This window comes from Acyrthosiphon pisum, chromosome A1, assembly GCF_005508785.2.
Source record: "Acyrthosiphon pisum isolate AL4f chromosome A1, pea_aphid_22Mar2018_4r6ur, whole genome shotgun sequence".
In the NCBI taxonomy this organism is placed as follows: Eukaryota; Metazoa; Arthropoda; class Insecta; order Hemiptera; family Aphididae; genus Acyrthosiphon; species Acyrthosiphon pisum.
The window spans coordinates 119,532,300-119,549,786 of record NC_042494.1 but is presented as its reverse complement, the minus strand read 5'-3'; the positions used below and the strand labels follow the sequence as shown (position 1 = coordinate 119,549,786).

At 27.2% G+C, this 17,487-nt stretch overlaps 1 protein-coding gene across 2 annotated transcripts in view; it reads right to left on the bottom strand.

Annotated features, from left to right (window-relative positions):
* LOC100168639 (protein artichoke) overlaps positions 1-17,487 on the bottom strand; it is a 234,835-nt gene that overhangs the window by 163,837 nt on the left and 53,511 nt on the right. For both annotated transcript variants that reach the window (XM_029488154.1, XM_029488155.1), the window contains exon 3: positions 14,930-14,978. The gene's annotated coding sequence lies outside the window, so the exon portion shown is untranslated. The remainder of the gene's footprint in view (positions 1-14,929; positions 14,979-17,487) is intronic.

Genomic DNA, 17,487 nt, shown 5'->3' with positions numbered 1-17,487 from the left:
ACATAATTTGAAATAATAACAAAAAAACATTGTCGGAAGTTATATTTTTATCGTAATCATTTTTAAGTTTTCTGCTTTTTCAAATGAAAGCATACATTTTTAATTTCATGTTCAAAAGCAAAACGTTTTCCTGAGTATTTCGATATACCAATTTTTAAATTGTAGTTAATTTGTTAAAAGTATTTAAATTTACTGTAGGAGTTAAGTTGTAGGCACAAAAAAATGTGTAGAGTACCTATATGTGACCCGCTAAATTAAAAAAGATTGCATCATAAATAATAGTTTTCGAATTTTAAAAGCTGGTTTAAAAATATTTCCAAATATATTGGTGATAGTTTGAAGAAAATTTGACATAATGGATGCGGAAACTGCAAGAAAATGAGGACCCCACTCATCTTAGTTCTAAGCCAGGGCTCTGCAGCATCCGAATAATTTATTCGGGTTTCGGGTTTTGGGTGCTGTGTGTATTTGAGTGTTAATAACAGTTATTATTCGGGTTAATATTGGTTAATACGTGTGTTTAGAAATTCGGAAAAAATATAATTTTTATGATCATTTTTTTTAGATATTTCTTTTAAATTTATAATTGTTTAGCATAATGTCCAAATATTGTTATTATTAAACAAATGATTTACTACAAAATCGAACTAACCATTTAAAATATATACAAAATTATATATCACATGAAGATTCTAAAATGAAGACTTATTCGGATTTTTGGGTTAGATAGAATCGGCAAACCAAGATTGAGCATAATACGATTGAGCATCTGCCTTTTTAACAACACGAGCATAGAATATTTTAGGTGACGTTGCCACATTCACGTTGCTGACATTTTTGTAATTCATTAGTTTCACAGATTATTACACCAATTACTATGATGCCAAACTTAAACGAGCAACGAGCCTTAAGCTGAACCTAGCTTTATCGATTAATAAATTAGGTCCTAAGCAATAAATATTAGTTCTATCCTTAATACGACATTTAGCACTGGGGTAAATCATAAGATAATTTTTTTTTTTTTTACAAGATATTTACAATCTATTCAGAGAAAAATAATCAAATTAGATAAGAGTAATAAAAAACATGAGTAATATGACGGAAGAAGCCACCCAATGATGACACTACCTATTTTGTTTAAAATAAGATAATTAAGATACATTTCCAAAATTATTATAGAAATTTTATCAGGGTTCGATAAATAGATTTATGAAATATCACTATAATGACTATGAAATCATATTATTTTTTTTAATTTGTATTATATTTTTAATTATTATAATTAATTAAATAAATATTTTTTGTATAATATAGGTAGTTTAAAATTTGAAAATTGCAACGTTGCAGAGGTTTTTTATGCTCGACCGTGTAGGTTTTCTTTTGTATTTCTATATCCTTTGATACGCCGATATATTTGTTCAATCGTGTCGTAGCCGACAGAGTGTCATATTCAGGTTTTGGTTAATTCGGGTATTTTTGAAAATAGAATAATTTGGGTTATGTGGGTTTCGGGTGTTTGATTTTTAAGTGTTTTTAAGGGTTTTACGGGTTCTCGGGTTAATTCAAGTGCAGGGATCTGCTTTAAATAAATGAAAGTTGTAACATACTAACAACTTAATCAAATTGTACAAGTCGAAATCCTCAAAAAAATATTCCACTTCAGAATATGAAACTAAAAATGTACCTATCTGTTTTTCAAAAAATTAAAACACAAGATTATATATTTCAATATTATAATAAAAAATTGTTTTGTTGTGACCAATAAATATGTTGGTAATTTTTTTTTATATTGATATAATTTTCTTGTATAAGTTTACAAATATATTAAAATTATGGTAATCTGATCAAGTTCGCCTAATGGCCCATGCCACCGAGAGTATATCATAATAATGATAATAATGAAAAAGTATGTTAAAACAATATTTTCATGCATTTTGAGATAATGTGTTTACTGTTAAAAGAACCATCCTGTATATTCCTGTTTATTATAATATATTCTCATTTGTAAAAAAAAATATTTACCACTGGGTGTAGCGTCATCGTTGCAACTAGGACACTCACCACATTATTCGTATGGGGCACACAGTGTTTAATCTCGCAGATTAAAAGTGCTCTTACCGGTCTACCCTCTGTTTGCACATGAAATAAAATCTTTTCGAGATTCCTCTTCAGAAATGCCCGTATACTCTTACAGATCAAACAAAATGTGGATTTTAATCAATCTGACGGTAGAGAAACATGATGGTTAGCTGGACAGCAGACTTGGAAAAGAAATATAATGGAGGTATGAGTTTCGGTTATGTGGAGCGTTAACAGCTGTTCCATAAACGGACAAGAGATGATTACAATGTATGAAGGTGGTATCAATTATTTACTTGTAGACGCAATAATAGATTTTTTACAGTGAAATTAGACATTTTACAACATAATATGATACATTCAACAAAAAAATGTCCTCAATACATATAGCAAACTTAGTTAAAACATATATTTTTTTCATAATACTTTGTAATGTTAATAACATAGTTTGTTTGTGTACAATAAAGAATTTATTTTTTTTTTTGTATAATTCATTAATTATGTAAGCAACAAAAAATATATTAATTTATAGTTATATCCCTTCATAATCAAGAATAAAATCGTAAATGTGCACTTTTATGGATCATATTTTCCCAATTACCTTAAAAAGTTTCAGTAAATAAAATAGTAACTCAATTGGTTCAGAAATTAAACGTTAGATACATCATAAATCGATATTAAATACAAATTCAGAGATTAATTTTTTTCATTATTTTATAAAAATAATGCGCATAAAGTTATTAAAGATAATCGTATAAATTTAAATTAAAAAATGGATTATTGAATAATATTAAAAGACTCATATCAGTTTATTGTACATTATAATGTGTATACATTAAGATTCACATAAAGGAATCAAATATTTAATTCAAAATATTCAATAATAATACCAAATTAAGAAAAAAATTGCAATATTAATGGTAATTGATGTAATAAATATTTTTACATTTCACCCTTCACGAGACTATACCACATTATTATTGCCTATCGTTTAATTCTTACAATTGACTATATTTTAAGTTATTTAAAATTATCTGTATACGTATAGAGAACTAAAACATTCTAACCGATTTTAATTGTTTTGATTAAATGTATTTATATTATAGAACAATAATTATTTGATTGTGGATGTAAACTGAACATTCAACTTTGGTTAAAATATATTATTATACCTAATTGTCAATTAATTAATCAACGCATTTTAATAAATGTACCGTTAAAGAAACTGTAAATATTGAGTTTTCAATTTTAAACTTATCTTTTTAGAGTTGGAGGAATGACAATGTATAGTTTATTATTAGAAAAAAAAATGTTTATTTAAATAACATTTATAGTATTGTGGTAGGTACCTATACAGTTTAAAATATTTTAATTTCTTAATTTTTAAAACATGGATAAGACATCTAATAATATTATGAGAACGACAAATTAAAATTAAAAATCTATTTATCAGAATAAATGAGTTTCTGAATGGTTATTGACAAAATTAGACGGTTTGTTTGTCTAAGAATTTCATTGTAACATGTAACCAATAAACTTTCATCATAATAACAAAATCATATCGTAAACTTAAATTGGCATGCAATGAGGGTTCAATGTGTTGATATGCATTGCTATAACATTGAACGAAACTTTGGTTATATATACGTTTTAACTAAATTGTAAAACTTTAGACTGCTATAAAGTATCTATGACATTAGAAAACTTGTGTACCTTGAAAATATGTAAATATTCGCACAAAATTATGCATTATATTTTTACCGAATTTTTTTAAATAAAATATTTCACAAAAATAATAGAGCGTTTATAATTTGATATTTTTTAAGACTTGAGATCAAAAGGCACAAGTATATTGACAATTTTAAAATATAATAATATTAATAAACTAGTCTTATAAAATCTAATATTACATCTAGTGTACATGCATTCCAATTATAATGATAATAAACTTAACTGAACACACCTTTAGGTTATAAAAATAGCAACTGTAATACAAATGACTATCATCACGTGTAATATAAAAATAAAAACTTTTCAACTTTAAGTTTAAATTTAGTTTTTGAAGAAGTAGGTATATACAAATAAATATATAAAATAATATATAAATTAAATACAAATAAAAAATGTCTCACAATAAATATCAACCAGTGCAGAACTTCATTCTACCTTAATATTATTTAAAAGAAAAATAATCTGTTGTTTCATTATATTCTGTAAGGTCTAAATACTTTAAACATTGTAACTATCGACAGGTAAACTATAAGTATATTTTTATATTGGAGACAATTTATTTCATACGCTATCACAAAGCTATAGAAATATGTTTGTAGGATATCGAGATGAGAATAATAAAAAAATAATAGAAGTATTTAATCAATAACTCACAATGAGGATTATACATTTCAACATTAAATAATATAATAATAACAGATACATTTTTTAAAAATATTTACGATACACTTAAGTAAGTAATTATATTTCATTTCATTTCTTCAACTAATGTAAATGACTAAATATATTAGCATTTAAAAAAATATATTAATTTAAAATTATAAAACATAAATAAAATATGAATATACTAAATATGAACACTAGCTGGGATAAACGAAAAATAAGTAACCATAATCTATAAATTATTAACGTGAAAATATGTGAAACGTGTAAAAGTCAAAGTAAACAATTGTAAGAACTTATCATAATAACAATCAGGAACAACAAAGAATAAAATTAAGATAAATGAGAACTTTTACGGAAAACCAGTTTTTGTTTATTTGTTGAAAAATTATTATTTTTTTTATTAAAAAAAAAAATAACTGTTGAGAATTGAGATTTTTACCTAAACATGATATATTTTTTTTTAAATATTTATAAACTTATATTTAATATAGACGTTATGAGTTAAAAACTCATCACTTTTTTTACGTTATTTTCTATTTATTTTTTTACTTATGAGTTAAATGCTTGAAAATACAACGTTTCTTTTATGGTTAGTTTTTTTATCGAAATTAAAATATCAAAAATACATGACAACATTTTTTTTAAAGATTTTAAAATATAAATCTTTACAACATTTATTAAAACATTGAAAACATGAAAAAATCCACATAATTTTGCTAGTTATAGCATAATTGAAGTTCAAATGTTGACATCATTGGATATTCACAGAGTAAAATATCAATTTATCTCCAATGATTTTTTTGATTTTTTAGTAATTTAAAATAGATCAATTTACGGTTTGACAACAAATAAACGGTTTGCTTTGAGTTGATTGGTTATCAATATTTTTTTTTTCAAATTATCTAGGAAATTAAAATGTTAGTTAAGAAAATTCAGTGTTAAATAGGTATACATTGTATTTAGTTGTATAAATATAAAAGTACTTTAATATAAATCTTTCTTACTGTCTACAAAATGATAAACGAAAATGAGTCAGTGAATTGAAACTGAACTAGGTACTCTTTTTAATTGACAAACCATTAAATAGAAATATTTTTTCTTAAAGTAAAAAATTCGTGGTAAGTCTGAATCGTCCAAAAAGTTATACAATATTAAGGATTAAGCTAATATAAATTATTTAAATCTGTATATAATTAATACATGCTACAATTAATTACTCCTAGTAAGAGTTCGGAGCCAAGTGTTTATTATGATTTATTATAAATTCAACCAATCTCTAGTTACACGGGGCAACGGCTATACAGCAAGCTGTACAAAAACTTGAAATCAAACCATTTAAACAACCCAAATAACTTCACAGGAAGAACAATCACGTCTTGTAGAATAGTCGGATTTTTATATTTTTTTATTTATTTGAAAGATGAAAACTTTATTTAGGTCGCAATGGACTCTCATTTTTTAATTTACTTTAAAAAAAACGCCAAAAAAATACATTTCAAAATACTTAACAATTTGTAATTATTTATTATACTTTTATTAAAACTTCTGGGAATACAGTTTTTGAAATCTGAGTCCAATGCGACCTGTATAAAGTTTTTATTTATCAAATAAAAAATATCTGGCTATTTCACGAGGCGTGAGAGCTTTTCCTGAGAGGCACGTTTTATACTAAAAATATGTCACCTCCAAAACCCTTAATTAGTAATACATCTAAATTTTGTTTTTAAATTGTAGCCAAGATTTGATTTCTTCTAGTATTCGTGGCTAATTATAGGACGAAGGGGGTGTTACCTCCTTCCACTAATCAAAAATATTTAATTAAATTAATTTTTATATTTAATTTATACTAATTTTAATTTTATTAAATTTCATATTACCTATTTTGGTTATTTACGTATGAGCGAAAAAAACATAAATGACAATTATTATACTAACCCGAAACCCTTAAACCACCTCGTCAAATAATTTATGTAGAAACCTACAGTTTTTTGGGTAACGAGCATTTTTATTATTGGAATAATTGTTGAACAAGCACAAAATAAAAATTGTTTCTTAATCCAAATATTTTATTTGTGTCTTACTCAACTGTAATTTTTTTTTATATGAAACATATTTTGTACTCATATTTATCAGGTAAGAAACTATTAAAATTATTATGTGCTTTTCACCACTACTATATCGTATCAATGTGATACTCATTCTCAATCCCAACATATCATTTTTGTATATTTTTAGTTTTCTATTTTTTTTTAAATATCTGAAACTTATAAAACCATAAGATAAAGTTAGAAAAAAGTTATTATAATGTGAATGTGCCTTTAATAACGACTATAAACATCAACGCAAACGTTAGATAGAGTCTCAGTGTTTCTCAACATTTTACTGTAGCGACTCCCTTTTTGAATTTCAATTTTTTAGCGACACCCCTACATACATTTTTTATATACTCGCATAGAATATAGATTTTTATTAATATTCAATAGTAAAAATATTTTAAAATACATAATACAATATTCTATTTTTAATTTAAAAAAACGTATTAAACGTTAAATTTTAATTCATACGCAACCCTAAATAATAAGTTGGCAACCCCAAGTGGAGTCGCGACCCCCAGGTTGAGAAACACTGATGTAAACAATGAAAAAAAATACGACTTAACATTTTGTATTTCCGAGTATTCCGAAGTAAAAACTTATTCCTGGAGGGATTTTTCAACATCAGATCTAATGAACTTAAATTATTGTCTAAAGTAGGCATTTCCCCGAAATTCCCGTGAACAATACCGGGAAAAAATATTCTTGTTTTCAGGAATTCTCATGGTGCCCTGAAAATCTTTAATAGGATTTTGATATGTCCAAGAAATAAAATTTATATTTACTATAAACTCGTATTGCATTATTTGAAAATGTATAGATATTTTCATTCTGCGGAACTCGTTTCTTTTTCGAAGGTAGGTACCTATTTTATTTAACGGTAAAGGTTTTGAGTGTTTACAATTGCTCAAAATATTAAAGAAATAAAAAGGCTGATTTATTTCTTAAAAATATATTTAAATTTAATTATTATTAACATTTATGAAAGCTTTTTAGATTAGATTGTTATTAAGTAACCTACAATGTTAATTGTTTTATTATTATGTAATAAAAAAATCGAAAAATTATAATGTGACACACTGACACATCGATTTCCACAGCGTAGGTAAAACATTTAAATAGACATAACAATTAAACAATACAAAATATCTCAATTGAAATCTAATTTTTTTTATATATAAATATATTTAAGCAGAACAAGTGCTCTTTAAATATGAATTTAGCAAGAACTTGAATATTTTAATTAAATACAAATTTTTTTAGGGTGCGATTATGATGCGTACACTTTAATTCGTTTCTGGAGTTCCAGTTTGACTTCTGCAGTGAATTCACACGTGTTCCCTCGAATTCCTGAGAAATGTCCTCGTCACGTTTATGTTTCTGAGAATTTCCCATCCTATTGTTGAAATAAAATTTTAACAACAAAATCCCTAAGGAATTAAATTTATTATTTTCTCATTATCGCACTAGGTTGGTATAATGTCTTTATAATAAAAATAAAGTACTTGAAATAAGTACCTAGAGTACTTTTTATGTTTTTTTTTTATTTTTTTTTTTTTAGAAACTTTGTAGATTTACAATTAGCTTCAACAATTACATATAAGCTACCATAATATAACATAATATACAAATAGTGTTACAATTATTTTAAGGAGAATGTATAGGAAAAGATGATGAAGGTAAGTGATTGACAACTGTGGTTAATAGGAGTAATGAGGGGTTAATTATGGCTTTGAAATCCTCGAGGAATTTGGAGATCAGGCTTTCAGGCGTAGCTGTTGAGGGTGAAGTGTTGGCAGTAACATTGGCATATGAACGTTTTTGTTTCTAATTAGAGCTGGATTTTGTTTATAGATGGAATGGTGTGATTGAGCGCCTGGTGACTATAAGATTTGAGTGATGGAGATTTTCTTTGGTTTTCGCTTAGTTTTTCAAACACTGGACAACCTTTTTATGAGACAGCGTGGGACCCCGAACATAGGGCACACTTAACTGGTTCTGATGGTGATTTGGTACATTCTGAAGTGTAATGGTTTTCTCCACATTTGACACAACGTGGGGATTGATGGCAAAAGTTACTAGTGTGATAATAAACTTGACAATCATGGTATTGTGGAGGGAAGAGTTTTTTCTTGGGCAGCTCAATTTTGATTCTGGTGTGAAGAAGCAAATTTAATTTGAGAATATCGCTGATATTATCAGAAATGTTTAGATCAACTCGAAAAAGAGGCAAAAGTCTTTTAGTGGTACGATGTAGAGTATTAGAGACCCGAATAACTTCGTGATCCATATCAAATTAGCTGGCTTGTATGTCTTCCACAGCAGTGGACGGGTGGAGGTGCCTGATAAATACGGTATATGGTTTCGAGCTATTAGGCAGGTATGTGTGGAACTTTATCTGTTCATTATCGATAAGATATTTATAAACTAAATTATAATTGGTGACGTCGTCGGTGCGGATAATCAGATGCTTTGGGGTATTTTTAAAATTAATACCCGAAGAAATGACAAGGTCGATCAGGGATTTCTTGAGTGAGTGAATTCGTAGCCACTGTTTAAATAGAAGGGAGGTGCAAAAAAAAATTTGAATTACTTGGAGTGACCGGGCAAAGTGTTGCACTGGACTTTGGAAGGTGTTGTGATAGCGGGAGGACTAAACACCTCCTGATCGAAAATGTTGTCCTCGGATAGTGAAGCATAGCGATTTGGTGTGACGACTACTTTACTTTGTTTGCAGCTAGATTTTGTAGATGAAGATGATAACGAAGAAGATAAATTGCGTTTCGGGGTATTCCAAGACATGTTTTGATTAATAATATTAGACTCATTAGTGTAGTGTGCAAAAGATAACAGACAAACGAAAACGACGTATGTTCATGTTGGACGATGGACATAAACTGCTTTTTATGTTAAAAATATAAAAATATTGAAAATATTATTATTCTCTTAAATGATTTTATATCGTAAATAAAACATGTAGTCAATTAAATAAATATTGATCATATTCTAAATACGTGGTCTTTAGCAAAACAAGGAAAGATTAGAAATTATAAAAAAAAAAAAATTAAAAACCATATTATCTAATGATATTTTGGTAAAATAATGTTCATTTATTCAGTATTCATAAATATAATGTCACTATTTGATGTTAATGTTATTTAGTGATCAAATATCCAGTATAATTTATTAGAAGTAATAAAGTATAATAATCAAACCAGCTGTCACGTAATAACTATTGTTAATGGTAATCTGTTCCAACATATATATATAATTGTGTGACATATTTTTACTGTGAACTCTTAAAGCAAGTATAATTAAATTTTCATAGAATCTTTGAACAATTAACATTTATATTTTATTTCCTTCTTTTAAGGGCCAATATTAGACAGGTTTCAATAATTAAAAATATGTATTAAATGTATAAACTCCAGGGTGTCCAAGTAAATCTAGTAAGAGGAAATGCATAAATCAATGACTAAAATAAGGTGTTAAAAAATAATTTAATTAGCATAATTTTCAAAAATTGCAAGTACCCCTTTTTATTTTTCATCCCTCCACATAATAAGTTAGAATTTTTCTTAAATATACTGGTCCAAATAGTTCCTCTAAACCACTCCTGATACTATTTTTAATGTCTGATATTATAATATAATATACCTATATAAATATTATACCAACATTTTTGGACCTAGTTTAAAGATGTTGACTGTGTTAATTATTTATGCATAATTGATTCAATCAGTGATATTTGATAAATTATAATTACCTTATTGTCCGATAAGGGTTCTATTAAAGACTGAAGCATTTTAGAATAATTTTTAATGTTCTTTTTTTTATCTATTTTTAATGCGTCATTATAGTTTTTTTCATAATTTCCTCTCCTTACAGAAATACCATAATGAATCATAGAGTATATATTTTGCTTCATACACCACTCGTAAAGGTCTCATTTTCTTAAATTATGATAAATCAGCTAGTTATTGAGAGCTACATTATTGATCTAAAATTTGACCAACTTAAAATGACGTTTTTTAATTACAAATAGATAAAACAATTATTTCAATACAATTCATTACCCATAAAAATAAATTGATGAGAATGTCTAATCACATTCCACAAAAGGAACACAATCACGTACAAAGCAAATTTGTAGCTCATAATTTTACACTGAGAATCCGATTACAATAAAGGTTATTGTAACGTAATTATTAGATTAAATCAATTATATAACGTTTCAGATATAAAAGATATTTTCGTAAAATTCAAATATCTATTATGCTAATGATTTAGCTTTTAATCAAAACTATAAAGATGTAATATAGAAATAAATATAAATAAAATATAAATTGTATACTAAAATAAGATTTAATTAAATAAAGCATGTGCAGAATATTAAATTTTAATAGCTGAACATTGTATACAATGTACTTGTACTTCAAAGAAAAATATGTAAATTTAAAATAGACTTAGCATTCCATATAACACAACTACGTTCGTTCAAGGCAACAATAAACTTTTAAAGTTAATACCTACATAACGTATGGACTGTATAATATACAAATAACTGTATACTGCAAATTGTATATTTTCTACACAATTTGGTTTTTGGTAGCGTCTCTAGGTGCCTACTAATTAAATTGATATACATAAGGGAAATTATTAATTTACATTCTCCGCATATATAAATATGTTACTGGTGTTTTCTTAGATATGTGTACAACTTATGTCTAAGGAATCACGATATTGATAAATTGTATATGGCAATATTATCGTCTTATTCATATGACCGTAGATGAAATTTTAAAATGATACGGTTAAAACAAATCCAGGGATAAATGAAAAGTTAACATAAGTTTTACTGGCAACATATTAAGTTAATTAAAAATACAAAAAAAGACATTCAATCTCTGAGGATAACCGACTGAAGTTAGTAATTTCAATTTCCAAAAGATTTATGTGTAATGGTGTATAAGTAGCGTTTATGATGAAATTTAAAAGTTCACACTAATGGTTAAGCCATCTGTTATAAAATTATAAATTTACGAAAAATAAACCGACCGTTCACTTGTTACAACTCGTTTTAAAATTTCTTAAATAATGGGCTATATGTAACAACATAATTAATAAAGATAAAATTGCTATTGACAATATATGGTTTTCTACCTAAAATTGTATGAAATCATAAATTATTATACCTTTAACGATTGAAACATAACTTATTTGAAAAATTTGAAAAAAATACGGAGCTATCAAATTAAACCTTTCCGAAATAAAGATAATATAATGAATATTATATAGGTAGGTTATATAAGTTATTATTACGAAACCATGCAATAATGTTCAGCTAAAAAATAAAATATAATTTTGAAAATTTAAATTTTAAACTGCTAATATTATTGTTATTCGTGAAGCTTTTGTAATTCAAGTAAGTACCTAGTTAGGTACAATATACAGATAAATGTAATAAAAATAAATATTGTATATTACTCTTAATATACGTACTTTATAATATTATTGATGTAATATAATTGAGTATATAATTTATTTATTTATATACCTATATAAAAAAAAAAAATACAACAATTATTTAGTTGAAAACAATAACCATTGTGAACGATATACTCGTATATTCATATACGTAAACAATATATTTATTTATTTATTTATGAACGGGCTTGAAGCCCAATAATACAATACAATTAATAGAAATAAATTAATTTGAATAATATAACATAATCATTAAAGTAAACAAACAATAGAATGGATTATAATAACCAAATGGCAATTATAAAAAAAAATCAAATAAAGAATAGTAGTAAGCAACTTGCAGTACTAATATTAACAAAAACATTTTAAGAGAAGCTTAGGTGCTCGTTACCAATGCCCATCATACAGTGAATGGGATTATTTCTATCATAGTTGGTGTTGTGGAATGGGACAACAAAGGAAGAATTAGACCTAGTTGAGTGAGAAGGAACTTTAAAATGTATTAGAGAAAGAAGATAGGGATCATCCACACGTCCATCAATTAGTTTGTGCAAACTAACTAACTAACCAAATTAACTTCAACTCTTCTATCTGCTAGAAACAAGAGCTCGAGTCTATTCATCACTGGCCTATAATCATGTGATGGATGTGGAATTTGCAAAATAAATAACGTCGAAGAACAAAAACGCCGTTGGTCCAGCTCAATGTGAGAAGAGTCAGCTACCCTAAAAGGGTCCCAAACAATAGAAGAATATTCCAAAAGTGGCCGTACGAGAGAGCAATCTAAAGCTTTGAGAGAACTAGATAGCTTAAATTCTGTTGACGTGCGCATGACAAAGCCAAGCATCTTAAACACACGACAGCTCAATATAGTAATGAAATTCAAGATTTGGATAAAAAAGAATACTCAAGACTTTCTTCCTAGTAACAAAATTAATGCTTGGATCATTTATCAAGTATGTGTATTTAATGATATTTCTATTCCTAGAAAAATACAAGGATTGGCATTTTTCTACATTGAAGCTTAGTCTCATATAATTAAACCATAAGACAAGAACATCAAGCTGTTTCTGGAGGATAACACAATCAGCTAATGACTCAATTATCCTGAAGATTTTCAAATCGTCAACATTATGAACTTATAATCTGAGATAACCATTTAAGACCATTAACCAATGAATAAAACAATAAAGAGAATAAGTGCCCCATTAGGAAACACCTGAAGGTACACAGACTGCTTCAGATGTACATCGTAAGACTTTAACACATTGGACCTTACCATATAAATAAGATTTGAACCTTAATTAATATTTAATGATCAACTCAATCAAACGATTTGGATAAGTCCGTACAAATAACATCCACCTGAGTTCGTTTTTCAATTGCTTCCAATATAAAATTATGAAAAACTATCAGATTCGTAGTGGCAGAACGGCTAGGCCTCAAATCATATTGTTCCTTAATCAAGTTGAAGTAACCGATGGCTGAATACATCTCAGAACAAGCAGCTCAAAGAGTTTGGAAATATGATTTTGGATCGAAATAGGCCTATTAATCTTTACATCAGTTTTATCACCAGTCTTATATACAGGCTTGACTGAACTAATCTTAAACATAGACGGGAATATTTCCGTATCAAGGGAGCGATGAAATATCAACCATAGAGGAAAGCAGAGAGCGGATCTTATGTTATACAGGAACGTCCCTGGTAGACCATCAGGACCAGCAGATTTTGAAGTTTTTAACGCAGATAAACCAAGTTTGACATCATTAATAGTAAAGGAACATTTACTTGGAAGATTAAAGTGAGAGAAAGAAATATCAGGAATTTTGTTGGGTGAGGAAGTGGCATATATAGTACTAAAATAGGAAGAGAAGAGGCTAGAATTGATTCACAGCAAGAACCAATTTTTTCGTTAAAATGAACAGTACATGGAATCCCGTCACTGGATTTATTCTTCCGGACAAAGTCCCAAAAAGATCGTAGATAAGTTATTATATATGAACATATCAAACAAATTTATATGTTTTATTAAGTTTTTGTAACTGTTATCATTAAATTTGAAGTCGTGTCACTGGAGGGCATTCACCCATTCAAGCACACACGTCCAAAATCTAACTTAACTTTTACAGTTTTACTTATGTATTATACCGGTATACGGATTATAAATAATATATTCTTTAAAAATAAAAATAAAATTATTAGCATCAATAAACCTTTTTTTAAACCTTATTAATACAATAATAATTGAACAAAAGTAAAATTTTAATAATTGATATTTAATTTTAATGATTAATATTCGTGCCAACACAGTTTGAGGTTAGGAATGAACTAAGGCAAGGGGATTATGCAAAGTCTCAGGGTTGGACAATACTTATTTAAACAGGTTGAAGATTTGAAATATTTGGGGGTTAATATAAACCAAAGAAATGTCATGCTCAATGAAGTTAAGGTGAGACTTGTTTCGTCAAATAGAGGATATCACACAATGAGAAGCCTGTTGTCATCAAGATTTAGTATCGAAATAGTAACTACCCATCACATATTGGACCTATATATTTTATAACCAAGATTTCAAAAAAAAATTATGTTGACTAGCCTTTTAATTATCAGAATCTGCAGTTAATTACAAATTCAAGTTTTAATTGAACAGCAACTAATATTTTGCTAAAAGCAAACATTTTAACTTCCAATAAAAATATCTTCGTTCGTATCATAAATGACAAATTATATAGAAAAATTTTACAAAATCAAAATCTCTTTCTATGGTTAGTTTGCCATAAATGTCAACCCAATTATTACTATAATTATTTCTATAGTATTGCAATAGGTACAATTACAAAATATTATTTAAAATTAATTATTCACTTACCATATTTCTTTTGTTCTAAAAAATGTATTGATTATGATTTCCCAGGACTCTAAAAAGTAAAACAAAAATTAAAATTCAATACATTAAATACATTACAACAATTTAACATAATAACGAAATTATTTCAAATGTTTTTGACTTTTTCTTACCCAAAATAACAATGCATAGCATAGTGTACAAAAATAAGTTATTCTGATGAATATCCAGAATTCATTCCAAGAATAAAATAATTCTAGAAGTTTTGAAAGCATTATGTTAAAGAATTAAAAGTAAATATTTTTTCAATATTTAATACTATAGTACATTGTGTATACAAGTAGCTTTAACTTGTTAAATAAAACTGATAAAATTATATTAGGTATATTATACTATAAGAGTTACGAAAACATCAATTAAATAGTCTTTAAAATATATCAGAAAAATAAATTAACATTTAATATAAACTGAATAATTTGTAATCATTTCACTTCAGTCAACTATTTACTAAATGAGAAGTCAATTTTGTTTTGATAAAATCAAATTATACACTGATATTGTAAATGATTTAAAAGTTCTGTTAATTATATAAATATTACAAAATCATTAATCCAAAAAGTAATATGTATAGAATATCAATAGGACAAATTGAATTTTATGTGAAGAAACCAATTAAAATATCCATTAAACGTCGTTGAACAAATAGTAAAATGTAACCCTGTTAACTCTGAACTAACTCAAAAGTATAAAATTATACAAACCATGTTTTTATTAGTAGGAACTTAAATTAGATGCTAATTATTTTGCTGAAATAAACTAATTGATTAATGCTAATATTATAATATTCTGTATGGTTACTGAATGTGTGTTTGATGGTACATACAGCCTTTTTAGAGATAGGACCAAAGGGGGTTCTCTGCAGGGCACTGGTCAAAATTGACTCCAAGTTTCGGAAACCAGATAATCAAGCGGTCCTAACAGTAAAAATAAATATAATATTTAATCTGACCTAATCAAAAATACCGATGCATTACAATTTTTTTTGGAGTCTGTAGTTTATATAAAGTATAACACCTTATATCATACCTAACCTAACTTTATATAGAATATTATGGACGAGTGAGGGCTAAGAATAGATTTTCATAAAATCTTAGTAGATTATAAATCGCAAAAAAAAATTTATCAAAAGAGGGGCCGCTTACATAACTCTTTCCTTGGCCTCAAAATAGCTTTGACCGAACTTGGGAACGTCATGAAGTCATTAAAGCCTATATAGGTACATGATATTTTTTGTTTACAGTAATTAGGACCGAACATAAACGGATAAACTTATTTTAATACAATAATTAATGGTTATTATATACTTTTAATGTGAAATGGTATATACCATATGGTATTGCTGTTTGTATAAAAGTGAACATTTTTATGTTCATGGTATTTTTTCAACACGATATACATTATACATAATATTATGCAATTTATCATTGATTCAACTATTAGGTAGACTGGTTATACACAATACACATATTACCTATATGATTTTCGATTAAAAATATTTTGCAAAAATTTTGTTATTTTTATGTATCATCCATGATTATTAAATAATTAAATATTATATAATATTATATTTTATTCACATCACAATAAAGAGTTCAAAAATCACCAAAATTAACTTATTGAATTTCTTTCCTCTCTATTTTCCTATCTCCAAAAATCCTAACAGACCGATAAAAAGATTTCTAGAGACTTACTACTCTACTAACCTGTCCGTTGACACTACTGGGTACCAGGTAATTACCCACCTTTTATTCTTCTATTGTAATTTCTTTGTCACAAAAATTACCTAATATTAAACACAAATTTGTATAGATCGTAATTACTCATAATAAAAAAGAAAAAACTTTACCTAATAAGTAATAACTACATCAATGCGATGTGCTAATAATTTTTTTTTTTTTGTTCAATATCTATAAATTTTGCTTACACGGATAAATTTCGTGTACTTTATTATTTATATTGACGACGTTTTTAACATTACTAAAACGTCGTGGCGCCCTATCTTGAAATGTATGAAATCTCTATGTGAGAAGTCTTGAAGTGTGTAGACATTTTATTTTATTTTATGGGTTTTGTATAGAGTGTCAAATGTGGGTTTGAATGTACCTCTGATGAAAGAAGACGGGGTCTGTGAGATAATGTTCACGTGATTCAAACAAAAAGGTTATCATCATTCACGAGCTGACGGTGGCGTATTCTATATCGAGAGCTTGTATCCACGCGACAGCTAGACGTGTGGCCGCGATTCAGCGATTGACGGTAGCGACAACAGCCCTGAAGACCGTCAACGGAAACTCCGTCAACTTGCGTGATTTTTCAAAAAAATTTCATTTTATTCCTTCTCGTTTTGCAGATACGCTTCGTCAAACTAAAAGCACGACTTTTACTGTAGTTTACGAGTACGTGTGTGTTTACAGACGTGACGAGGCTGTGAGGAGTGCGAGAAAAAAACCACACACGTGATTGGCTCACTCTCCTCTCCTGCAGTATCCACTGTACCACAACCACTCGCGTCAGACTCTTCG